At 42.2% G+C, this 25,777-nt stretch overlaps 1 long non-coding RNA gene and 15 other non-coding genes across 16 annotated transcripts in view; all 16 read left to right on the top strand.

The window, feature by feature from the left end:
- The window catches only part of LOC146991054 (uncharacterized), a 607,823-nt gene that overhangs the window by 139,562 nt on the left and 442,484 nt on the right, over positions 1–25,777 (top strand). The window lies entirely within an intron of this gene.
- trnan-guu (transfer RNA asparagine (anticodon GUU)) lies at positions 18,749–18,822 on the top strand. Its single transcript has one exon. It is a non-coding gene; the product is annotated as a tRNA-Asn (tRNA).
- On the top strand, positions 19,179–19,252 carry trnan-guu (transfer RNA asparagine (anticodon GUU)). The gene has a single exon. It is a non-coding gene; the product is annotated as a tRNA-Asn (tRNA).
- trnan-guu (transfer RNA asparagine (anticodon GUU)) lies at positions 19,609–19,682 on the top strand. Its single transcript has one exon. It is a non-coding gene; the product is annotated as a tRNA-Asn (tRNA).
- trnan-guu (transfer RNA asparagine (anticodon GUU)) lies at positions 20,742–20,815 on the top strand. The gene has a single exon. It is a non-coding gene; the product is annotated as a tRNA-Asn (tRNA).
- On the top strand, positions 21,172–21,245 carry trnan-guu (transfer RNA asparagine (anticodon GUU)). The gene has a single exon. It is a non-coding gene; the product is annotated as a tRNA-Asn (tRNA).
- Positions 21,602–21,675, top strand: trnan-guu (transfer RNA asparagine (anticodon GUU)). The gene has a single exon. It is a non-coding gene; the product is annotated as a tRNA-Asn (tRNA).
- trnay-gua (transfer RNA tyrosine (anticodon GUA)) lies at positions 22,032–22,105 on the top strand. The gene has a single exon. It is a non-coding gene; the product is annotated as a tRNA-Tyr (tRNA).
- Positions 22,474–22,547, top strand: trnan-guu (transfer RNA asparagine (anticodon GUU)). The gene has a single exon. It is a non-coding gene; the product is annotated as a tRNA-Asn (tRNA).
- Positions 22,904–22,977, top strand: trnan-guu (transfer RNA asparagine (anticodon GUU)). Its single transcript has one exon. It is a non-coding gene; the product is annotated as a tRNA-Asn (tRNA).
- trnan-guu (transfer RNA asparagine (anticodon GUU)) lies at positions 23,334–23,407 on the top strand. Its single transcript has one exon. It is a non-coding gene; the product is annotated as a tRNA-Asn (tRNA).
- On the top strand, positions 23,764–23,837 carry trnan-guu (transfer RNA asparagine (anticodon GUU)). The gene has a single exon. It is a non-coding gene; the product is annotated as a tRNA-Asn (tRNA).
- Positions 24,206–24,279, top strand: trnan-guu (transfer RNA asparagine (anticodon GUU)). The gene has a single exon. It is a non-coding gene; the product is annotated as a tRNA-Asn (tRNA).
- trnan-guu (transfer RNA asparagine (anticodon GUU)) lies at positions 24,648–24,721 on the top strand. Its single transcript has one exon. It is a non-coding gene; the product is annotated as a tRNA-Asn (tRNA).
- On the top strand, positions 25,078–25,151 carry trnan-guu (transfer RNA asparagine (anticodon GUU)). The gene has a single exon. It is a non-coding gene; the product is annotated as a tRNA-Asn (tRNA).
- On the top strand, positions 25,520–25,593 carry trnan-guu (transfer RNA asparagine (anticodon GUU)). The gene has a single exon. It is a non-coding gene; the product is annotated as a tRNA-Asn (tRNA).

Here is a 25,777-nt window from a genome sequence, read left to right as displayed (position 1 = left end):
AGACTACCTTGAGATGTTTTTTGTTTCTTTAAACTACATTTTTTCTCCTCACAAAGATCAAATCTTCAAATAAAGGGAAAGTGTAAAGCAGAGAACACAATATAAAACAGGCTTTTGCTTTGTTCCTGCTCTGGGAACACATGTGATCAATCACATGTGAACTTGAGAGCTGCTAAAAGGTCATTCTCCCTCGTCACTGAGATAAGAAATGAGTAGACAAATGTATTTATTATTTCCCTGTAAGCCGTGTTTTTTTTAATGACTAGTTTCTGTGGCTCTTTAAACCTAAATCTAGAGGTGACTGTGTGTTTGCTGCCGTATGCTAAGTTCTTCTCTCAGCAGTATTTGCATACACAGTTGATTAAACAAAACTTATCTTAGTACATCAGCCCTCTGCTGCTTTTACTGTCTGACTTTACTGCTGTTATGTCTGATTTACAGTAATTCTGCCTTATCAAATTGCTGTTGTTCCTTTGGTTTACGTGCTTTGTAACTTTGGCTCAAAATAATATTGTGACATGAAGTCAGACTTAGATTCATTATCCTGAACTTGGCAGCGTGCTGTTGTTTCTTTAAAGGTACATTGTGTAAGAATTCCTCCCATCTAGCGTTGTATATCACAAGCAACTCAATCGTAGTTTTCATGCTGCATTCAAGGAAAATTAGGCAGATGACAGATGGACGACAGCTGCTGCATGTAATGGCATAAACAAGCCTCTATGTAAACAAGTGGTCCGTCAGCACGAGACAAAATACACGTGACAATATGTTGTCATGGTGATGTCGTATTGTTTACCTGACCCACGTTTTACCGGCTTTCTCTTGACTTCTGTGACTAAAATGACATCTGGTTTGTTACCGACGGCCGTCTGCCCGACTGCAAGTGAACGCAGCATCAGTGTAACGCTCCATTCCTCCTCACTGCGTTACCGCGGTGACTTTTCACAGACGCCACCTCGACCTGAGCCGACAGCTCCGGTGGTTTCCTACCGTCACGCTGCCACTGAACGTAAAAACATGGCGACACCACATGGCAGCCAGCACCGAGCTTACCCGCTCCATGGAGATATGAATGATATGAACGGCAAATTCAGAGCTGAAAGGAACACTTCAGTTTGTTGATGGGGGGGATTACTAATTAATGAAAAACATACTTTTGAACCAAATAATCAATTTTTGTGAATAGATAACAGGAGAAGTTACACAATGTCCCTTTAAGCTTAGATGCTACAGTACAGATTTGTGGCCTGTAAAATAAGCAATTGCTTACAGTAGGTGTTCACACACACGTCTGTCATTCAAGATGAAAAAAGGCCTCACATGAAAGGATAAAGGATTTCTGTGCTGCCTTCTCTCCTGCTTCACCCCCTGTGGACCTCCTGAGTTTGGGCTGATCTGAACCGAGCTTCTCTGTTGCTCACCTCACTGTGTGTAAAGACAGGAACTTGCACATGCATAAACTTGTGCAAAGACAAAGTATCTATTTTCACTGCTGCTAGCACAGACAGTTTTTGTGAAGGCGCTGCATATGAATGGGCCCACTGCTGTTTGCCCTCCAGTCCTGAGTTTATGAGTTTACAAAAAGTGAAGATCTCTCACCTCGCAGTCACCATCTATCTAGTGCAGCCTTGAGATGCAGTCAACATGTATAATAAACTCACTGTGGTATCTAGGGCCTGCTGACCTCAGCTACACAGACAAGCTATGCCCTCATAGAGCATTACTGTAATTACCAGTGTGATAAGTATAAACACTTACTGTTTGTTATATAATGTATTAGAATAATCTAATATATAAAACATATTCTGCTTTGTTTACTGTAACACCTTTACATCATTTCATGTGCTTTGAATCTACAATATAGAAAGTGATAAAAAAAAATGTAAGAAAATCCATTGAATGAGGTGTCTCCAAACTTTGACTTGTAGTATATATAGATAGATAGATGGATAGATAGATAGATAGATAGATAGATAGATAGATAGATAGATAGATAGATAGATAGATAGATAGATAGATAGATAGATAGATAGATAGATAGATAGATAGATAGATAGATAGATAGATAGATAGATAGATAGATAGATGAATATGTTATATGGTAAAAAGCCTCAAAGGCGTCCTCTCAATGGACAACAACAGAAATACTGTTCTCATATTCATGTAGTTCAATGTTGTGGTTTTTTTTTTTCATTCTGCACTGAGCTAATGTCAGTAAACGTCAACTCTTCCTCTCTGGCTGCTTCACTGTAACTGCCTTGCAGCTGCTCAGCATGACTAAGAGGTTTTCACAGGTATAGAAGAGACCAGTGGAAAATGGGCCAGAGGCTACTGTGTACTAATACATTTTCAAAAAAGAGAGAGAGAGAGAGAGAGAGAGAGAGAGAGAGAGAGAGAGAGAGAGAGAGAGAGAGCAGGGATAATTAGACAAGAAGTGTGGTCACCCTGAACAGAACCAAATAAAGACAGAGAAACTGTGTGTGGGTTGTTGTTCTCTGAGGTGGGAAAGTTAATTATGCATTCATTTGTTAAACTGTTGTCTGTTCAACAAATTAGAACGTATCTTTCCACTAATAGCTAAAATGTACTGTTTAAAATACCACAATAAAAAATTTATATATTTCATCATTGTGTCTAAAGTGCAGAATGGACTCGTTGAAGTTACATGACGCTTACTGTAAATGTGGCTCAGCAATTAGGAACAAAGGAGACCTGTTGGGATTTTCATGACAAGTCTATTCAGGGAGTTGATTGGTTTATTTACTGTTGCCTCACAGCAGACAGGAAGGAAAGCAAAGTAGTATGTTTCTCTGTTCAGCAAACATCGGAGAACTAGATTGGTTAGTAGTATGACACATACATACACATCCATTGATGGAACAGTGCTGTGGAAATGCTACATTTGACATGGGGGCCATTGTTGTGCATTATTGTACACCCCACTGCTTTTCTTTAAGGTATTCACAGGAAGAAGAGATGAGCAAATGTGTCAGTAGAGACTGTTGTTGTTTTCATTCCCACCAACTGTGAAGTCCCAGTCAATAAAGAGGAGGGGCATGTGTAGAGCTGAGACTTCAGTACACGCTGTTTTCTGTCAGAAGTATGCACACCCACCTGTCACTCAAAGCAGCCGAGAACTCAACTACGCATAACTTTATGCCTTGATCAAATGTAAACAGTTATATCATATAAAAATTCACCCACCCACAGTTATCACGAGTTGAACCAAGGTGTTAACAGGTTTGTTTCTGCCGAGTTGAACAGCATTCTGTGGGGAATGACTCACTTCTGGTGCCAGCCATTAAGTGGCCATTTGGAGAAGTGCAGTTTTTGGCACTTTCATGTTTTTCCAGACCTTTTTTCAGTCATTAATTGTACATGTCCCTGCTTACACTTTTACTACAGGCAACAAGTGACTGTCCAAAATGATATGGCCACTGGGCTCAAGAGGTGGGGGAGGCCTGAATTTCCCTTAAATGAAAAAAAAATAAAATAAAAATAAAATAAAGAAAAAATGACCATGTAGATCAGATGTGGTCATTGGTTGTCTGCATATCCCGAGCCCCTGATACTATATGGGTTGGTATGGGTAATAAACATTAAGACACAGAGAGCTATTTGAAGGAGGTGTTCTGAGATCATTTCAACAGCTCCTAAACAAAACTGACCAAACCAGGGGCCTCATTTATCAAAGAGCGTGTAAAAGTCCTCTTAAATTTTCAGTACGACGGAAAGGCAAAATGTGCGTACGACCAAAAAATATACACTCTTTTCAGATCTATCAAACTCCGCGTACACACGGCTGCACGGTATTTCCCTTGATAGATCACACCGGACCTGAGAAAAGCGTGGATGAGAACACGCCTCATACCCAGCCCCCTAAACGGCCCCACGCAACCATATGTGGTCAATGCAAATCAGTTACGTGCATATTAAGTAGCCATGTGCACTCTGGAAACGTGTGGAATGACGTCAGTGGAAGACGGTGAAGACAACAGATGGACGGAGAGCGGAGAAAGAAGCGGAATTTCTCTGAAAGCGAGATACACGGTAACACGGCAATATCAGTCAGAAACATCATCTTGCATTGAAAGGCTACAATAAAAACAAAAAACTCCCAAATCTAAATGAAACAGAACAGAAAGAAGAAGAATCATATTTATTCTGCCCCTTATTTTAGATTATGTCATAATAATTTAAAGCAGGGTTTCCACTGCCAGTCAGTACTTTGCACCCCTTTCCACTAACCCCCAACTTCCGTTCACTGGAAGACTTTGATTTTCATTTGTGCATAGCTATATATTAAAAAAAAACAAAAAAACATTGAAGTCCACCAGTCTGTGACTTTTCCTAAAATGATGTTGGGCAGCACCCATTTTTGTTAAATACAATAAATATTATTCACACAAAAAAATATCGATCATGTTTTCTCATTTGCTTTGATTTGTGCCGACATTATTGGGCTTGCTGCTTGCTTGTGTGTGTCCAGTCTGGCTACGTAACACACGCACATCGCAGAAATTATTTTCCAGACTGGACAGACTGGTTGTGGAAGAGTTGTAGCCTACATGCAAGGGAAAATATCAATATGATATCAAAAGAAAACGAAATTCGTTTTATAAAGCCAGTATTTAGGAGCAAACTAGTGTAAATGCACAGGGGAAAAATCTGAGTCGCTGTGCTTTTCATGTAAAGTGCCGACGTCAACACGTGTGCGGTGGTGGTGGGGGTGGTGGGGGGGGGGGGGGGTCATGATCACCACCACTTGCTACTTCAAACAGTGTCCGCGCTCCTCTCTCCCTCACATACTGCAGTTCTCTGACTCTGCAGCGGCGTCGCCAATTCCTCTTGTTCTTCAAAAAGCGTGTAAATGCCGGTACGCCATGGTCGGACTGGTCGTAAATTTCGGCACTTTCTCCCGACAGGTTTTGGTTTGATAGATCCCAAATTAGGCGGAGAAAAGTGCGTACGCACAAAACGGGGGAAAGAGCGTGTAAAAAAACGTGTATCCACAATGATAAATGAGGCCCCAGGACTTTTTCAGATACTTTCAAATGTGGCACTACTTCATCACATCAAGAATGGGTAAACTTTAGTATTCCACTGTCTAATGTGCATACTGCGGGAAGAATGATCTTGATCTTGGTTGCAAATAAAGTACACAACAACACAGTGGAGGGAAATAATTCAAGGCGTTTACCACATGGAATACATGACTGTGACATCACAATTGAAAACATTTCTTCATAAACAAATGGATGCCCCTCCACTCCTTTTTTACTTTTCCTTCTTTGCCCCTCCTTCCTGGTCCATTTGTACTGTGTTCTTAACCTTCTTAAGTTGTAATGTATATTTCAATGTTGTACCACACATGCCAAAACGTACCTTATACTGTATGTAAGATGACTGCACTTTACTGAAGGAAATAAATAGAAGTAAAAGAAAGCAAAAAGTCAGGATTTGAACAACAGCATTTACTTTAAACTTTAAGTAAGTACACATAACATCCTGCACCCAAATGTCACCGTCTTCCTCTCTCTCCTGCTCTCACTGTCTCTGCCGCACTCTTTGTCCAGTCCCCTTGTATACATAATTGCTTTGGGTCATTAATAACCTATTAATATTGATGCATGTTATTTAAATGTGGGGGTTAACGACTCAGTGGACCTCATTAAGACTTGATGGGGTCAAACTAAGCCTGCAGTCCCAGCACAGTGTGCCTGATTACACTGTTAATAGACTGTGGCTTTGATTTAGGAGGCTGTCCTTGCCATGTACCGTCTGTGAAGATATGTTTTAATTGTTAGTGATACTTTAAAGGAGGGCATCTGGCTTTGTAGACATGCAGGTGACACTGGTTAATTGATTGTTCACTCGACCCCTCCCCAAAACAATTACTGTCCAATCATAGTCCAGATATTGTAAAAAGGTATGGCAAGCCTGTCAAGGACTGTCTGGATCTCGTCAGGTGTTGAAGTCAGTCACATGGGGCTGTATTAAAGAGAAATACTTCATATATAGAGGATTTATGATTATGATTTATGAGGCCTTAAATCACAGGACTAACCTTTAAGTACTGGCTTGTAGGGTTTGGTTACATTAAAATGTGTCCATTTTTTGACCACCGTTATGTATCTCTTAATCTAATTTTGGGAAGGTTTCCATGACAGCAACTGCAACAATCATGATAATGTAGTCACTATGGCTGTCCATCATAATGGCGCATTCTCATCATGACATAAAAATGAAACATACTGTTTGAAAATTTGAATAAATATGCAGGCTATAATGGCAACATGTCAGAAAATAATGATAAACATCTTGATTTCATCTTTATCATACTCAACTGCAAGAAAACACTACTCCTATATTTATGTATCTTATGGTTCCCAAACCTTTCCCACACAAAAAATGTCTGTGTCAGTTTAAGGGAAAAACTGAGGTGGGTGCAGGTATGTGAAGTTTCACACAGACCTCTGTTTTGGTGTTGTCCATGCAGTTTAACCAGAGGTTCAACTTCTTTATCATGGACTCAACTTTATCTTGTGGAAACCCACTGTTACGTTCGTCCAGTTGAGAAAAAATACAGTATCACCCAGACCGGTCAGAAAGTCTTCATCATGCAAACACTCAGACAGTCGAAAGTTATGGTCATGGCAATGTGGACCTCAGACTGCATGTCTATTTATATGATGGTTTCAATATTTAATCTAATCAGGCAGTTTGCAAATCACGTTTAAAATTTTTCTATGCGTACCCCAGTTTGCGAATCACTGCTTTATGGATCAAAACAGTATTTTAGCATGGTATCATGGTACAGCATGTGCATATTCAAGACCCTTCTTCATGGCTCCTTGTTCTAGAATCAGTCAGCTAACAACCTTAAAAAGCCAAATGGAAACAATGATATCAAACAACTCAACAGTTAGCCTGCTGCAACTGATAAAATGTGGCAACAAGAAATGTAGTCTCAGCGGTTTCCAATAGAAAACGTGAAGAATACCACAAGCTTGTCTTTTTAAAAAAAGATTTAGGCTTAAATGTTTGAGTCTGTAGCTGGTAGTAAAGCAGCCAGTGCACTTGTGGCATATTTCAAAGACTGCACAATACTGTTGACTCACTTACTCATTTAATCTATGGCGCTCTCACCATGAAGCCCTCCTACTCCAAGCAGGAGGAGGCCGGAGAGGAGCTGAGGCACAACTTCACCACGGCTGTGAAAAGAAGCAGCCGAGCAGTTCCAGTGGTACGAGTAGTACCATCACAGAATGGAACAAAAAGCTGAAGGTCTGCACTGACTCTCATCTCTCTCTCCGTCTCCCTCCTCTTTTTATCATCATACATCCCAACTACTTTTTTTCCCAAAGCATCTTTCCTTCTTGTTTCCCGTCTTTCTGACCTTCATCTTTGTCCCTCTTGTTGTTCTGCATGTTTTCCACTTTTGTCCAGTTCTGTCTCGTTCTCTCCTTCTCTCTGTCCCACCTTTTTCCACTCCTGGGAACTCTGTCTCACTTTCTATCATTCATTCTTTTTTTCCTCTCTTTTTTTAATAAATTCTCGTATCTCTGACCACTTGTAAAGTAACAGTAACAGGCTCAGACGATTCTGTGTGGATGTAGTCCTCTTGTGCATGTTAAGGCAGCAGTATTTCCCATCAGCACCAAAGTGCCTTTTCATTCTCTCTCTGGGGCTGTCCTCGCCTTCTGTTATCCTCACAGTGCTGCTGCCACCATGTCCAGCAGCCCTCCACTTGCCTCCATCACCCATCCCGCAGAGGGCTTTTCAGGGCTCCCATAAATCATTTCTCCCTCACAGACGAGATGTGAGTTCAGGCCAGTTCATGTTAATGAATAATTACCCCTACCAGCACCATCACCTAATTAAGAGCTCAACCATAAAGAATTATGGTGGCTATGTTTGCAAAACACATTTAGATTTTTGAAAATTCCCCCTCTAGTCTATCTAGTAATTTAGACATTGTAAAAGAAAAAAAAAAAGGATTCCAACTTTATTAGCAACAGTATAACAAACTCAATATAAACACACTTCTATATATTGTTGCCTATAAAGTTGGAATCCAATTTGTTTTTATATTATGTCTAAATTAGAGGTTTCAAAAATGAAAATCTATACACTCTTCTACATGCTGAGCCCCAGTTACCAGTTTTGAGAAGATTATCCATCAAGGATAAATCACATTGTCACGATCATTTCATGATAACAGGTAAAAAATATATATTTTATGGCAAGTGTGTTCCAGTAAAGTTGGAATCACACACACACACACACACACGCGCATTATATGTACGTATTTTGCTCCAGGTGATCCCTTAGTGGTTATTAGCAAACTCAGTATTACTGAGAATATGAACTGTTCTTTGTATGAATTCAGATTTCCAAATAATGCAGGTGCACACAGAATGTGTGGTGTGTGCCGTTATAGTGTTATGTAATGGGCCAGCCCATGCCCAGAGGTAGAAACATTCTAGGCTGAATTCTTTGATAATTTATTACCAAGCTTAATTAAATGTGAACCCCTGGCACTGTTGGCATGGGTTTAGCTAAATATGATTGCATCCAGGCTATGGCAATGCTAATATGGAGTAAGCACCGTTTAGGCCTGCGGTAAGCTAAAAATGAAGAATCTGTTTTTCTGAAATAAAAGATGCTGGCTTCTTAATTTGTAATGCTGCTAATTAATACCCTATTATTTGTTTTGCTGGCTCTTGCAGTGTTGTCATATTATGAATGCAATGCAGCGGTCTTGATGTTTGCCTTTGTTGAAATGAGCACGCTAAAGATTATTATTATTGTTCATACTAGTATCGCGGTTAGAACAATAAACTAACAGCTGTTAATGGTCTCTCTGTTTCCTCCCTCTCTCCTCCCCCACTTTCTCTCTTCACTCTCAGGTCCGACCAGTTGAGGCAGGCAGAGGTTCCTCCCTGATAAACCAAATGCTGCTCTCTGTGGGACCTGCTGGGTTTCTCTCTCAAATAAAGTAAGGTCTCAATTTAGTGCTGAAATTGAATGAAATTGAACTGAAGGATTCCAGCTTTTTCCTTACAACTGAGATAACTACTGACAATAAAAGGCACATGGATGTAAATACACTTTTACATTTGGCACAGACAGTCACTTCCACAAAAATAGCAACAGCAAAGTTGGAAAATCAATTTGTGATTAAAGTTAAATAGACCGTAGCACTGATTTAATGAACGTCACACTTTGATAAAACTGTCTCTTCAATATATAGTTGTAAGAAAGTGTGAAAATGTTGTATTTTAATCAATATTTGTTTCATATTATTGTGATTATTGTAATTATTACCTTTTGTGAGACTCTTGCATTACCATTTACATACTAATATAGTGTATGTAGCACTGCAATGGCAATAGCTACTATTATCCAAAATTGTTTGTGAATATGTTGTTTAATATTTCAGGTTCAGGTAAGAAAAAATCTCAGAGTAATTATATAAAATATCTATCCTAAATTACCACATAGTTCATTTGTCATCAATCTCAAAGACACAGTGTGTCAGCAGCAGGTGTACTTGACCTGCATTGTCATGGTAACAAGAAATACGTGATTAGTGCTATTGAAGAGTCCTGTTTGGGTTAAAATGAGATTATTTGGAGGAATATTGTTGCCATGCTTACAATTCTAAGAACATGGTTACAGGAGGTATTCATAATTCTTTGTCTTTGATACATAGTTTGCGTGAGCATTAAAGCAGAAGTGAGTGATCCGGTCGTTTTCGCTAATGCTGCGTTCCAGGCAGGCTTTTGAAATCATAAATTACAGCTTCAAGTCACAACTTACGACTTTGTAGTGTTCCAGGCAACCCACTCGTGTTTTTCCGACCTGTTTTACCGGTGAAAGTCACTATAACGGCCACTCGTAACTTCCGACCCGTGAAATCAATCAATCAATCAATCAATCAATCAATAAAATCAATCAATCAATCAATCAATCAATCAATTTGTTTATTTCGGGCATGTCAATTTAAATCATCATCATCACACTTCATCATCAAATAATACAATACATGGCCGAAAGGGAAAAGCGGGAGAAGCAAAAGCTTATCTAGTCCCGCCCCCATTACCCACAGAATAAGAATATTTGTCATACATACATATCTTTTTGCTTTTTTCTTCTTTTCTATATATATATATATATATATATATATATATATATATACACACATATATTTTTTTTTACATTTTGATGTAACATTCATTTGGGAAATCCTACCAGTACGTCTTTTTGTACAGTCTATGTACCAGATCGAACTGGTATGACTTCACAGGTCGGATTCCTTGAACGCACCATAACAGTCCTCGTCCCTACGTCACCACATTCACGGCGTCCCTTGGCTGCACACACAGCCCTGCATACCGTTCTCTCTCCTCATTGGATAAAAACTGTAGGATACGATAAATGTTTTCTCCTGGGCTCAGAGCAGAGCAGAGTGACTGACAGACCCGTGTTTCGGTCCAAACACTCTATGTAAGTGATTGCTGTCGGAAGATATAACTATTTAAGACTTATATTAACACAAATATATCACTTACTTCTGCTTTAAACACTGTTTACTTTTTATTCTTGCTAAGAGCTTGATCCATTTGCAAGACAAAAGTTTATAGGCTACGTCTTCTGAGCAGGGCTGATTCTTCAGTGCAGACTAGATCCAATTAGTGACTGGAAAGAACAGCTGGGCTGGAACTAGCTGGTTAGCATGCTAACTACATTAGAGCAAGAGAAGTGATGGTAAAAGAGGCAAAACCAATTGTTTGGATTGGTGACAGCTCTTATTGAGTATAGTAATAAGGTCTGATGTCAAACTTGCAATGGTTCCTCTATAGTGGGAAGTAAACAGCAGTGAAAGCAAACGCTGGCTTTGACCAACTAACAAAACCTCCAAATAGCTTCTTTAGGTTTACGGAACGGCCATGGAGAGAGGAGGAGAAAAAAAAAGTATCATTTTGAAATTGGAAACAAACATCAGTTCATTCATTCCCCCAACCTCATTCTGACACAGACATTGTTCTTTATATTTTACCAGCTAACTTTCTCTGCAGCATAAAACATTAGTATGCATTGTAGTGAGCTGCTTCCACAGATGACCAATAGGGTTGTGTTTACAGGGAGGGTGGTCCGGAGGGAATGCATCTTTAAATCCATCTTTGATGCAACAAACAGCACAGCCACAGCGGGTGTCGATGAAGGAACAGTGAAAAGATCAGTGGCTGGGCAGCTAGTGGATGGCAGATTTATGTATTTGAGTGTAAGATCTTTGGTATGACCTGGAATACTTGCACATCCACACCTGGTTGTATGCCGGAGTGGATCTCTCTATTTCTCTCTTTTTTAGCCTCCAATAAACTTAAATACTTCAATACAATAGTACTTAAATAAAACAGCAGTTGGATGAAACAGCATTTTAGCAGCACTGCCTGCCACCAGCAGCCACACAGAGCTGCTGCAGCTGCAGTCAATGTCTCTGTTTAATCTAAGATTCTTGTGCTGATGTCAGTGTATATCAGAAATATGTTCATTTACAATCATTAATAATTTGATTTGAAACCTGATTTGTAGTTTCAACTCTTTTTCACATGGCTTCATTTAGCCCATAAATAAATAAATTAAAGAACATAATTCTAATACACAGATGAGTCACATTTAAGCCAGTAACATATGTATTTGCAAATGAACTAGCTTGTTCTTCACTCATTTAAGCTGGCAGACAAAATGAAGCTGAACAGGCCATGTGGTACGAATGGTTAAATGTGCCTTTTCAAAGGATTTACAATATGAATTATTGCAGCTGTAATCATAATGAGCAAGGCAGATTGTGCTGTAAGAAGAGACGAGTGCATGTGCTGTACAAATTCATAGGTAGTTAGGAGCTATGCCTCCACATCTCCAGACTGCACAGTCAGCAGATCTGATACTGATGCCAGTCTTCAAGGATCAGCGGGTACTGCTATGATGGAACATAGAATGATATGCATTTTCAGAGCAATATTTATGCATTTGCCAGATTGCAAATTACAAGGGATAAAACAACAATAAAAATGGTACCGGTAATGGAAGTCCTCAGAATGAAAGTAACAAGAAAAAGGTCTTAGGGAAGCATGTGCTGGATTCATTCATAAATTCTGACAATAATAAGATGACAGTATGGATTAAAAAAAGTAGCAATACTGCAATAGTCGTGGCATAAGGTTGTACTCAAAGGCTTAACCTCTACAGTTCAGTAACTCTTCACTGACCACTGGCAGTGTGTGGTCTCTACCATTACCTGCAGCAGGTGATCACAGCACTAGAATTGTCATGTGTAACTATCATTTGGTTTCAGACAGGCTCTGTCCTCTAACTGGGTTTACAGGCTGAAATGACACATCCCAGTAACTCTAGTTACATCCCTGACACCAGCCCTGACAATATGATGTTTTTTTTCTTTGCTTGGATTGGTGACCAGAGTGGGAGGAAAGCCATGGAGGGGAAGCTCTCATTAGCAGTCCTGCAGAGTACTGCAATTTGGGCAGAAGACACAACATTGCATTTTTATTGTTGAGACCCAGTCAGAGTCTCATAGCCCAAGACATACTCCTGATCTTGGTTTATTATTTGTCTGGATGCAAATGTAAAACACACATAAGGGTAAACATTGAGGAAGTGACTGCACATCTGCTTGTACTTGAAGTTTTTGAATTGTAGGGTTGAATAAATACAGCTACATCTGTGCTGATGAAACGGGTTTTAAAGGTATAATGTGTAGGAATTCCCCCCATCTAGCGGTTGCATATCGGAACGTATTCTTGATGTTGCATTCACGTGAAATCGGGCAGACGTCAGACAGACAACAGACGCTGCATGTAACAGGATAAACAAGCGTCTATGTAAACAAGTGGTCCGCCAGCACGAGGCAAAACAATACAGGCGTGACAATATGTTGTCATGGTGATGTCGTATTGTTTACCTGACCCACGTTTTACCGTCTTTCTCTCGTGGAGTAAAATGACATCCGGTTGGTTTGCCGACGGCCGTCTGCCTGACTGCACCTGAATGCAACATCAGTGCCTCCTCTTCCTCACACTACACAGTGGTGACAGTTTTAACAGGCGCTACCTGGAAAACTTTCTCCCTGAGCCGACAGCTCTGGTGAGTTTCCGTGGTTACCTACGGTCACGCTGCCACTCAACGTAAAAAATGGCGATGCAACATGGCCGCCTCGGTTCGGTGCATCGCCCACTTATGTATTTGTAACGACTTGTAACAACTCATTCTACGGTACGAGAAAGCTTTCATTTGTATGTGGGTGTGATTCGACTTCAGTGAAATACGTATTTATGAAAGCAATATTTGATTTTTGCTAATAAAAAGCCAAATAAGTTACAGACTGGGGCTTTAATGGCGGGGCAGTCACACTATGTCACATCAGGTGAGATGTAATAGGTGAGCTGCTGCAACACTTTGGCCAGCTGCTGTTTCAGACAAACTCTATAGGAGGAAATGATATACAATCATCTCAATACAGGAGACACATTCTTCACACTTGAGCCTGTCATCACTCAAGGTGATGGTGTGCTTGGTTGTGAGGATGGTGCTCAAATAAGGCAGGACGGTGGCACACATATAGTTGAGCAGGTTCAACCAGAGGCAAATGTACTCTGTGTGCAAATATAGTCACTTCATTCAGTTAAGCCTCTATGCAAACAATAGAACATGCTATAGGAATAGCGGACAGTGCAGATACAGTATGTAAGACACTGAGTTGCTGCTGTTCTAATCATTAATGCCATGGTTATAGATCCATCATACAAGCAGAAAACTTTCTGTCAGTAGAATATAAGTGACATTGAACAAAAGTAGCAGTCAGCTAAACCACCTGCGCTGGTCCAATAGTGACCACAGTCCTCACAGTGCTGAAGGGAAGATGCTGGCCCTGTGAAGCAGGACAATTTCTGCAAGACAGTGACAATTTCTCTGTCAATATAAATTGCACCACTGGGGTTATAATTTTAATGGACTACAAAGAAAGGCAGCACTTTTGGACATCCACATAATTAGGAGCAAAATGTCCCTTTAACAACATGCCACATCATAAAAAAAGGTTTCAGAATAACAGACGCTCCACCATGCTGTAATTAAAGGGGAGACAGTTGGTGCTGCTGGCTGAGGATACAGAGAAGACACAGTATGCTATACTTGATACATTCAAACATGAATCTGCGAGAAAGTGTTACTGTACATGCTCAGAATGAAACGCAGGGCCCATGCTGGTGTTAAACACATACTCGAAGGTCAACAGGATAATGTCGCCCTGGTTCCCTTCACAAGAAGCCAGTGGGATTTTCACATGGGTGTTTTGGATTACTGCAGAAAATAAGTTGTGACGAACAGTTTCTGAAGTAATATCATGTTGTAAGTGGTCAAACAGAGTCAGGTACGAATGAGTTTTTGCAATGATGATTTGCTTGTTTTGTATTGTGTTGGTGGGTTTAATGTGGAACCTGTTTGTGAATATGGGGTTGCCAGAAATAGCATGTTTTGTGTTAATTAGGAATTGGTTGGTCATGGGGAAGGGCTTAGTCCTTATAATGCTCTGGCCAACAAGGCACTCCAGGGAGAGTTTATGGAACGCCATTCAGTGAACTGTGGGTTTTGCTTCCCTGCCTTAATGGTTTCATTCTTCTCCTTCCCCACTGTACATAAATGCACAGCTCATTCACTACCTGCAACTCCAGCCATCCCTTTGTTGGTTACATGCTGTCATTCCGACATCCCACCATACCACCATTCCGACATGCGAACGTCCCACCATTCCAACAAGGCTTTCAATATAAGGAAATGTGCGTTACTCAACAGGTGGCCCTTCTTTACAGTAAGACAAGCTGATAGAGGAATACCAACATGGTTGTGCGTAATTACGCAGCAGAACGCAGACAGGGACTAGTCTGCCTGTCTAGCCTCTACCTGGTCTTTTTACTAAACTTAACAAACTCCTTTCTTCATTGCCTAAGCCCAACCAGTGCAAAATCTTTTTTGGGAAAAAATACGCTATTACTGTAAAGGAATTGTCGGAAAGGCAGGATGTTTAAAAAAAGGAAAAAAATACTGTCATTCCGACCATAGGAGGCAAACATTGTCGGAATGATGGGACATTTGATAGAAAATTAGGCTAAGTGTTGCCATTTAGGCAACTGGCCCCCTTTTTTCTTTAGCAGAACACAACCTAATGATGCTGAAAGTCTCAACCCAATCACCAGAAGCAAAAAGCTAGTTTAGTTGCAATAGTTAATGTCTCCAACAACCTCTGTAGTCCCATTTAGACACTAAGCGCAACCAGTCTTCTCTCCCCACATGTATCAATGAGTCTGTGGCCGCTTCACCACTCTTCCTTCCTTGGACCAGCTTTTGTTTGGCTGTTCCCAGTCTGACCACTGCAGACTGGGAACAGTCCACAAGAGCTGCAGCTGCAGCACATGAGAGACCCAGTCGTCCTTGGAGAACATTTTTTCTAGCACATCAACTTTGAGGACAACATGTTCACCTGCTGCCTGATATATCCCCCCACTAACAGGAGCCATAATTAAGTCTTATTCACTGTTAAGTCAATAGTAATCAGCAAGAGAGAAGAACCAACATCCTTTGATGTCAAAAGATTCAGGACACATTACCAGTTGACAAGAGCTCAATGATACAATGTTATAGCCTAGGGAGCAAACTACGACACGTACTAACAAGGAAAAATTTGGTATTATGTCACAAATATACTCGTACATAAGCACTTTTTGCTTCTTACAGTGCGTTCACACCAGGCACAAGTAAAATATTCGCCTTGAGTTTGCCCGCTGGAATATTTGTATTCACTCGTGGCATTGGCACGAATATTTCGCTTGAGTTCAATATTTTGAACTTGCGCGAACGGGCCAATTTTGCGTGTTCGCATCATTCGCGCTGTTCCATTTGTGTCATATTTGCGTCTGTACATTGACTTTGTATGTAATCTTATCGCGCAAAAAATTTGCCTCGTACTAGGTGTAAATGCATTGTTAGAGGACAAGCAGAAACCGGATCCCAAAAAAGTCCAAGGCCTAGACAAAATGAAACAAAAAGAAATCATATACACAGATGAGTGGAGTTTGAGCGCGTTGGGCTCCTAAAAGTTGGTGGTTCAAGCCCACCCAGGGACGTTTTACACTCAAGCTAACACGGATAATCAGCAAGAGAGAAGAACCAACATCCTTTGATGTCAAAAGATTCAGGACACATCACCAGAAGTCCAAAGCTCAGCGATACAGTGTTATAACCAAGGCAGCCAACTACTACACAAACTACCAAGGACAAATTTGGCATTATGTCAAAAATATACCTGTGCACAAGCACTTTTTGCTTCTTACAGTCCATTCACACCAGGCGCAAGTAAAATATTCGCCTCACTCTACTCGCATGCATTTTCCTGCTGGAATATTTGTATTTACTCGCGGCATTCGCGCGGATATTTTGCTTGAGTTCAATATTTTGAACTTGGCCGAACAGACAAAGTTCGAACTGTCATCGCTACTTTGTGACAAGCCCTTCCATTGATAGTAGCATGCAACTCTCTCTCTCTCTCACATCTCACACACACACACACGCGCGGCCCAGAAAGGAGCCAGATCATGTCAGATCGCGCACAAACATCATAAATGCTGATCAAGATGTGTAAACTGATAATCAAAGCCCCCCCTCCCAGAGTACAGAGTAAAAGAAATACACTTTTTTTCTCTCCACTCGAGCGTGGCTGAACCTGGCCGGCTTGAGCTCACTTCACGGGCGCGAGCCTGCTGCAGCAGACTGAGAGACAGAGAAAAAAAAAAGTAAATTTCGCTTTGGTTAGGTTCAGGCAATGAAGAAAGGAGTTGGTTAAGTTTAGTAAAAACACCAGGTAGGCTAGACAGGCTGGAAGCATAATGAGCGTTATATGTTATTAATATGAAGTGCTTGTTTTGCATGGGTCCATGGCACTGGTCCGACCTCCCATTAGTTCGACCTCCCATTGGTTCGAACTCCCATTGGTCCGACAATCGGAGTAATGAGAGTTCGAACTAATGGGAGGTCCTCATTAGATCGAACTGGACTAGTTATTAGTCAAACTCTCCATTCTTACCGTTCACTATGCATTTAATTATTCATATAGGCTCCACCTGTCTATAAGACACACGTGGAAGAAGAGGTGCAGTTTATTGTGTTTCACCAACGAGGAGCTGTCATTACGCACGACTTTTACGCACTGCTGCGCGCTCATTAGTGTCCGTAATTAAACCTTGACACTCATATCAAATCAAACTTACATTACAGACAGGTGGATTGGGTTCTCTGTCTCTTTCTCCCACTCCGAACAGACAGACGGACGCAATCAGAAAGGAAACAGAGGCTGCGCATTGATCCTTTTTTCCTTTCTGGGATCAAACGGATCATGTGCATAATTAACTGCAAAACAATCACTTCATATCAATAACATATACGGCTCATTATGCTTCCAGCCTGTCTAGCCTCTACCTGGTGTTTTTACTGAACTTAACCAACTCCTTTCTTCATTGCCTGAACCTAACCAAAGCGAAATTTACTTTTTTTTTCTCTCTCTCTCTCAGTCTGCTGTCAGCAGGAGCGGCGGCTGCAGCAGGCTCGCGCCCGTGAAGTGAGCTCAAGCCGGCCAGGTTCAGCCGTGCTCGAGCGGAGGGGGGGAGAGAAAAAAAAGTGTATTTCTTTTACTCTGTACTCTGAGAGGGGGGGCTTTGATTATCAGTTTACACATCTTGATCAGCATTTATGATGGTTGTGCGCGATCTGACATGATCTGGCTCCTTTCTGGCTCTCTGACTGAATATGGTGATATTCTGGGCCGCGCGTGTATGTGTGTGATGTGCGTAGAGAGAGAGAGAGAGAGAGAGAAAGCTGCATGCTCCTATCAATGGAAGAGCTTGTCACAAAGTAGCGATGACAGTTCGAACTAACGGGACCACCCATTGGTTCGACCTCCTATTGGTCCGACTTGTGGTTGATTTTGTCGGAATAACGGGAGGTCGAACCAATGGGAGGTCGGACCAATGGGCAGTTCCCGTTTTGCATATGATCCGTTTGATCCCAGAAAGGAAAAAAGGATCAATGCGCAGCCTCCGTTTCCTTTCTGATTTCGTCCGTCTGTCTGTTCTGAGTGGGTGTAATGTAAGTTTGATTTGATATGAGTGTCAAGGTTTAATTATGGACACTAATGAACGCGCAGCAGTGCATAAAAGTCATGCGTAATGACAGCTCCTCGTTGGTGAAACACAATAAACTGCACCTCTTCTTCCACGTGTTTCTTATTGACAGGTGGAGCCTATATGAATAATTATATAAATGCATAGTGAACGGTAAGAATGGAGAGTTGGACTAATGCTAACTAGTCCAGTTCGAACTAATGAGGACCTCCCATTAGTTCGAACTCTCATTACTCCGATTGTCGGACCAATGGGAGGTCGGACCAGTGCCATGGACCCGTTATAACCAAGGCAGCGAACTACCAAGGACAAATTTGGCATTATGTCAATTACAGTCCGTTCACACCAGGCTCAAGTAAAATATTCGCCTCGCTCTACTCGCATGCGTTTGCCCGCTGGAATATTAGTATTTACTACCGGCATTGGCGCGGATATTTCGCTTGAGTTCAATATTTTGAACTTGCGCGAACAGGCGAATTTCCCTTCTCACAGAAGTCTCTGTGGCGCAATCGGTTAGCGCGTTCGGCTGTTAACCGAAAGGCTGGTGGTTCAAGCCCACCCAGGGACGTTTTACACTCAAGCTAACACGGATAATCAGCAAGAGAGAAGAACCAACATCCTTTGATGTCAAAAGATTCAGGACACATCACCAGTTGACAATAGCTCAGCGATACAGTGTTATAACCTAGGCAGCCAACTACCAAGGACAAATTTGGCATTATGTCAAAAATATACCTGTGCACAAGCACTTTTTGCTTCTTACAGTCCGTTCACACCAGGCGCAAGTAAAATATTCGCCTCGCTCTACTCGCATGCGTTTGCCCGCTGGAATATTTGTATTTACTCGCGGCATTGGCGTGGATATTTTGCTTGAGTTCAATATTTTGAACTTGGTCGAACGGTCAAATTTCACATCTCACACGAGTCTCTGTGGCGCAATCGGTTAGCGCGTTCGGCTGTTAACCGAAAGGTTGGTGGTTCAAGCCCACCCAGGGACGTTTTACACTCAAGCCAACACGGAGAATCAGTAAGAGAGAAGAACCAACATCCTTTGATGTCAAAAGATTCAGGACACATCACCAGCTGACAAAAGCTCAGCGATACAGTGTTATAACCAAGGCAGCCAACTACCAAGGACAAATTTGGCATTATGTCAAAAATATACCTGTGCACAAGCACTTTTTGCTTCTTACAGTCCATTCACACCAGGCGCAAGTAAAATATTCGCCTCGCTCTACTCGCATGCGTCTGCCCGCTGGAATATTTGTATGTACTCGCGGAATTGGCGCGGATATTTCGCTTGAGTTCAATATTTTGAACTTGTGCGAACAGGCGAATTTCACGTCTCACACAAGTCTCTGTGGCGCAATTGGTTAGCGCGTTCGGCTGTTAACCGAAAGGTTGGTGGTTCAAGCCCACCCAGGGACGTTTTACACTCAAGCTAACATGGATAATCAGCAAGAGAGAAGAACCAACATCCTTTAATGTCAAAACATTCAGGACACATCACCAGCTGACAAAAGCTCAGCGATACAGTGTTATAACCAAGGCAGCCAACTACTACACAAACTACCAAGGACAAATTTGGCATCATGTCAAAAATATACCTGTGCACAAGCACTTTTTGCTTCTTACAGTCCGTTCACACCAGGTGCAAGTAAAATATTCGCCTCGCTCTACTCGCATGCGTTTGCCCGCTGGAATATTTGTATTTACTCGCGGCATTGGCGTGGATATTTTGCTTGAGTTCAATATTTTGAACTTGGTCGAACGGTCAAATTTCACATCTCACACGAGTCTCTATGGCGCAATCGGTTAGCGCGTTCGGCTGTTAACTGAAAGGTTGGTGGTTCAAGCCCACCCAGGGACGTTTTACACTCAAGCTAACATGGATAATCAGCAAGAGAGAAGAACCAACATCCTTTGATGTCAAAACATTCAGGACACATCACCAGCTGACAAAAGCTCAGCGATACAGTGTTATAACCAAGGCAGCCAACTACTACACAAACTACCATGGACAAATTTGGCATTATGTCAAAAATATACCTGTGCACAAGCACTTTTTGCAATCGGTTAGCGCGTTCGGCTGTTAACTGAAAGGTTGGTGGTTCAAGCCCACCCAGGGACGTTTTACACTCAAGCTAACACGGATAATCAGCAAGAGAGAAGAACCAACATCCTTTGATGTCAAAACATTCAGGACACATCACCAGTTGACAAAAGCTCAGCGATACAGTGTTATAACCAAGGCAGCCAACTACCAAGGACAAATTTGGCATTATGTCAAAAATATACCTGTGCACAAGCACTTTTTGCTTCTTACAGTCCATTCACACCAGGCGCAAGTAAAACATTCGCCTCGCTCTACTCGCATGCGTCTGCCCGCTGGAATATTTGTATTTACTCGTGGCATTCCCGCGCATATTTTGCTTGAGTTCAATATTTTGAACTTGCGCGAACAGGCGAATTTCACATCTTACACAAGTCTCTGTGGCGCAATCGGTTAGCGCGTTCGGCTGTTAACCGAAAGGTTGGTGGTTCAAGCCCACCCAGGGACGTTGTACACTCAAGCTAACACGGATAATCAGCAAGAGAGAATAACCAACATCCTTTGATGTCAAAACATTCAGGACACATCACCAGTTGACAAAAGCTCAGCGATACAGTGTTATAACCAAGGCAGCCAACTACCAAGGACAAATTTGGCATTATGTCAAAAATATACCTGTGCACAAGCACTTTTTGCTTCTTACAGTCCTTTCACACCAGGCGCAAGTAAAATATTCGCCTCGCTCTACTCGCATGCGTTTGCCCGCTGGAATATTTGTATTTACTCGCGGCATTGGCGCGGATATTTCGCTTGAGTTCAATATTTTGAACTTGCGCGAACAGGCAAATTTCACGTCTCACACAAGTCTCTGTGGCGCAATCGGTTAGCGCGTTCGGCTGTTAACTGAAAGGTTGGTGGTTCAAGCCCACCCAGGGACGTTTTACACTCAAGCTAACACGGATAATCAGCAAGAGAGAAGAATCAACATCCTTTGATGTCAAAAGATTCAGGACACATCACCAGTTGACAAAAGCTCAGCGATACAGTGTTATAACCAAGGCAGCCAACTACCAAGGACAAATTTGGCATTATGTCAAAAATATACCTGTGCACAAGCACTTTTTGCTTCTTACAGTCCATTCACACCAGGCGCAAGTAAAATATTCGCCTCGCTCTACTCGCATGCGTTTGCTCGCTGGAATATTTGTATTTACTCGCGGCATTGCCGCGGATATTTCGCTTGAGTTCAATATTTTGAACTTGCGCGAACAGGCGAATTTTACGTCTCACACAAGTCTCTGTGGCGCAATCGGTTAGCGCGTTCGGCTGTTAACTGAAAGGTTGGTGGTTCAAGCCCACCCAGGGACGTTTTACACTCAAGCTAACACGGATAATCAGCAAGAGAGAAGAACCAACATCCTTTGATGTCAAAAGATTCAGGACACATCACCAGTTGACAAAAGCTCAGCGATACAGTGTTATAACCAAGGCAGCCAACTACCAAGGACAAATTTGGCATTATGTCAAAAATATACCTGTGCACAAGCACTTTTTGCTTCTTACAGTCCATTCACACCAGGCGCAAGTAAAATATCCGCCTCGCTCTACTCGCATGCATTTGCCCGCTGGAATATTTGTATTTACTCGCGGCATTGGCGCGGATATTTCGCTTGAGTTCAATATTTTGAACTTGTGCGAACAGGCGAATTTCATGTCTCACACAAGTCTCTGTGGCGCAATCGGTTAGCGCGTTCGGCTGTAAACCGAAAGGTTGGTGGTTCAAGCCCACCCAGGGACGTTTTACACTCAAGCTAACACGGATAATCAGCAAGAGAGAAGAACCGACATCCTTTGATGTCAAAACATTCAGGACACATCACCAGCTGACAAAAGCTCAGCGATACAGTGTTATAACCAAGGCAGCCAACTACTACACAAATTACCATGGACAAATTTGGCATTATGTCAAAAATATACCTGCGCACAAGCACTTTTTGCTTCTTACAGTCCATTCACACCAGGCGCAAGTAAAATATTCGCCTCGCTCTACTCGCATGCGTCTGCCCGCTGGAATATTTGTATGTACTCGCGGAATTGGCGCGGATATTTCGCTTGAGTTCAATATTTTGAACTTGTTCGAACAGGCGAATTTCACGTCTCACACAAGTCTCTGTGGCGCAATTGGTTAGCGCGTTCGGCTGTTAACCGAAAGGTTGGTGGTTCAAGCCCACCCAGGGACGTTTTACACTCAAGCTAACATGGATAATCAGCAAGAGAGAAGAACCAACATCCTTTAATGTCAAAACATTCAGGACACATCACCAGCTGACAAAAGCTCAGCGATACAGTGTTATAACCAAGGCAGCCAACTACCAAGGACAAATTTGGCATTATGTCAAAAATATACCTGTGCACAAGCACTTTTTGCTTCTTACAGTCCGTTCACACCAGGTGCAAGTAAAATATTCGCCTCGCTCTACTCGCATGCGTCTGCCCGCTGGAATATTTGTATTTACTCGCGGCATTGGCGCGGATATTTCGCTTGAGTTCAATATTTTGAACTTGTTCGAACAGGCGAATTTCACGTCTCACACAAGTCTCTGTGGCGCAATTGGTTAGCGCGTTCGGCTGTTAACCGAAAGGTTGGTGGTTCAAGCCCACCCAGGGACGTTTTACACTCAAGCTAACATGGATAATCAGCAAGAGAGAAGAACCAACATCCTTTAATGTCAAAACATTCAGGACACATCACCAGCTGACAAAAGCTCAGCGATACAGTGTTATAACCAAGGCAGCCAACTACCAAGGACAAATTTGGCATTATGTCAAAAATATACCTGTGCACAAGCACTTTTTGCTTCTTACAGTCCATTCACACCAGGCGCAAGTAAAATATCCGCCTCGCTCTACTCGCATGCGTCTGCTCGCTGGAATATTTGTATTTACTCGCGGCATTGGCGCGGATATTTCGCTTGAGTTCAATATTTTGAACTTGCGCGAACAGGCAAATTTCACGTCTCACACAAGTCTCTGTGGCGCAATCGGTTAGCGCGTTCGGCTGTTAACTGAAAGGTTGGTGGTTCAAGCCCACCCAGGGACGTTTTACACTCAAGCTAACACGGATAATCAGCAAGAGAGAAGAACCAACATCCTTTGATGTCAAAACATTCAGGACACATCACCAGTTGACAAAAGCTCAGCGATACAGTGTTATAACCAAGGCAGCCAACTACCAAGGACAAATTTGGCATTATGTCAAAAATATACCTGTGCACAAGCACTTTTTGCTTCTTACAGTCCATTCACACCAGGCGCAAGTAAAATATCCGCCTCGCTCTACTCGCATGCATTTGCCCGCTGGAATATTTGTATTTACTCGCGGCATTGGCGCGGATATTTCGCTTGAGTTCAATATTTTGAACTTGTGCGAACAGGCGAATTTCAGGTCTCACACAAGTCTCTGTGGCGCAATCGGTTAGCGCGTTCGGCTGTTAACCGAAAGGTTGGTGGTTCAAGCCCACCCAGGGACGTTTTACACTCAAGCTAACACGGATAATCAGCAAGAGAGAAGAACCGACATCCTTTGATGTCAAAACATTCAGGACACATCACCAGCTGACAAAAGCTCAGCGATACAGTGTTATAACCAAGGCAGCCAACTACTACACAAATTACCATGGACAAATTTGGCATTATGTCAAAAATATACCTGCGCACAAGCACTTTTTGCTTCTTACAGTCCATTCACACCAGGCGCAAGTAAAATATTCGCCTCGCTCTACTCGCATGCGTCTGCCCGCTGGAATATTTGTATGTACTCGCGGAATTGGCGCGGATATTTCGCTTGAGTTCAATATTTTGAACTTGTGCGAACAGGCGAATTTCACGTCTCACACAAGTCTCTGTGGCGCAATCGGTTAGCGCGTTCGGCTGTTAACCGAAAGGTTGGTGGTTCAAGCCCACCCAGGGACGTTTTACACTCAAGCTAACACGGATAATCAGCAAGAGAGAAGAATCAACATCCTTTGATGTCAAAAGATTCAGGACACATCACCAGTTGACAAAAGCTCAGCAATACAGTGTTATAACCAAGGCAGCCAACTACTACACGAACTTCCAAGGACAAATTTGGCTTTATATCAAAAATATACCTGTGCACAAGCACTTTTTGCTTCTTACAGTCCGTTCACACCAGGCGCAAGTAAAATATTCGCCTCGCTCTACTCGCATGCGTTTGCTCGCTGGAATATTTGTATTTACTCGCGGCATTGCCGCGGATATTTCGCTTGAGTTCAATATTTTGAACTTGCGCGAACAGGCGAATTTTACGTCTCACACAAGTCTCTGTGGCGCAATCGGTTAGCGCGTTCGGCTGTTAACCGAAAGGTTGGTGGTTCAAGCCCACCCAGGGACGTTTTACACTCAAGCTAACACTGATAATCAGCAAGAGAGAAGAACCAACATTCTTTGATGTCAAAAGATTCAGGACACATCACCAGTTGACAAAAGCTCAGCGATACAGTGTTATAACCAAGGCAGCCAACTACCAAGGACAAATTTGGCATTATGTCAAAAATATACCTGTGCACAAGCACTTTTTGCTTCTTACAGTCCATTCACACCAGGCGCAAGTAAAACATTCGCCTCGCTCTACTCGCATGCGTCTGCCCGCTGGAATATTTGTATTTACTCGCGGCATTGGCGCGGATATTTCGCTTGAGTTCAATATTTTGAACTTGTGCGAACAGGCGAATTTCACGTCTCACACAAGTCTCTGTGGCGCAATCGGTTAGCGCGTTCGGCTGTTAACCGAAAGGTTGGTGGTTCAAGCCCACCCAGGGACGTTTTACACTCAAGCTAACACGGAGAATCAGCAAGAGAGAAGAACCGACATCCTTTGATGTCAAAACATTCAGGACACATCACCAGCTGACAAAAGCTCAGCGATACAGTGTTATAACCAAGGCAGCCAACTACTACAGAAATTACCATGGACAAATTTGGCATTATGTCAAAAATATACCTGCGCACAAGCACTTTTTGCTTCTTACAGTCCATTCACACCAGGCGCAAGTAAAATATTCGCCTCGCTCTACTCGCATGCGTCTGCCCGCTGGAATATTTGTATGTACTCGCGGAATTGGCGCGGATATTTCGCTTGAGTTCAATATTTTGAACTTGTGCGAACAGGCGAATATCACGTCTCACACAAGTCTCTGTGGCGCAATTGGTTAGCGCGTTCGGCTGTTAACCGAAAGGTTGGTGGTTCAAGCCCACCCAGGGACGTTTTACACTCAAGCTAACATGGATAATCAGCAAGAGAGAAGAACCAACATCCTTTAATGTCAAAACATTCAGGACACATCACCAGCTGACAAAAGCTCAGCGATACAGTGTTATAACCAAGGCAGCCAACTACTACACAAACTACCAAGGACAAATTTGGCATCATGTCAAAAATATACCTGTG

The sequence above is a fragment of the Trachurus japonicus genome, chromosome 1 (genome assembly GCF_045865225.1).
Source record: "Trachurus japonicus isolate A0001 chromosome 1, Traja_1.0".
NCBI classification, from domain to species: domain Eukaryota; kingdom Metazoa; phylum Chordata; class Actinopteri; order Carangiformes; family Carangidae; genus Trachurus; species Trachurus japonicus.
This window is presented reverse-complemented; position numbering and strand designations above follow the sequence as displayed.